The following is a 485-nucleotide window of genomic DNA, read 5'->3' on the forward strand; positions in this document are numbered from 1 at the left end:
ACCCAGGGGTGCCAGTGGCTGGCCCCGCCCCCATGGTGGCCCCGCCCCTCACCGGGCTCCACGTGCTTGAGCAGCCCCCGCTTGGCCAGGCGGGACTGGAGCGCCACGGGCAGCGGCATGGCTGGGACAGACACACGGACAGACACGGGACAGACACACGGACACATGGACAGACACACGGACAGACACGGGGACAGGGGGACAGAGAGAGGGACGAGGGGACAGGGAGATACGGGGGCACAAACAGGGGACAGGGTCAGGGTCAGCACCGGGACCCCAGAGACCCCCGGAAGCCCCCGGAACCTCCCAGTGCCCCCAGTTCAGTCCCAGTCCGCTCCCAGTTACCCCAGTTCACTCCCAGTTACCCCAGTCCGGTCCCAGTTCACTCCCAGTTCTCTCCCAGTTCCCCCAGTTCTCTCCCAGTTCCCCCAGTTCCCCCAGTTCTCTCCCGGTTCTCTCCCAGTTACCCCAGTTCACTCCCAGTT

The sequence above is a fragment of the Passer montanus genome, unplaced genomic scaffold (genome assembly GCF_014805655.1).
Source record: "Passer montanus isolate IOZ18808 unplaced genomic scaffold, ASM1480565v1 scaffold758, whole genome shotgun sequence".
In the NCBI taxonomy this organism is placed as follows: Eukaryota; Metazoa; Chordata; class Aves; order Passeriformes; family Passeridae; genus Passer; species Passer montanus.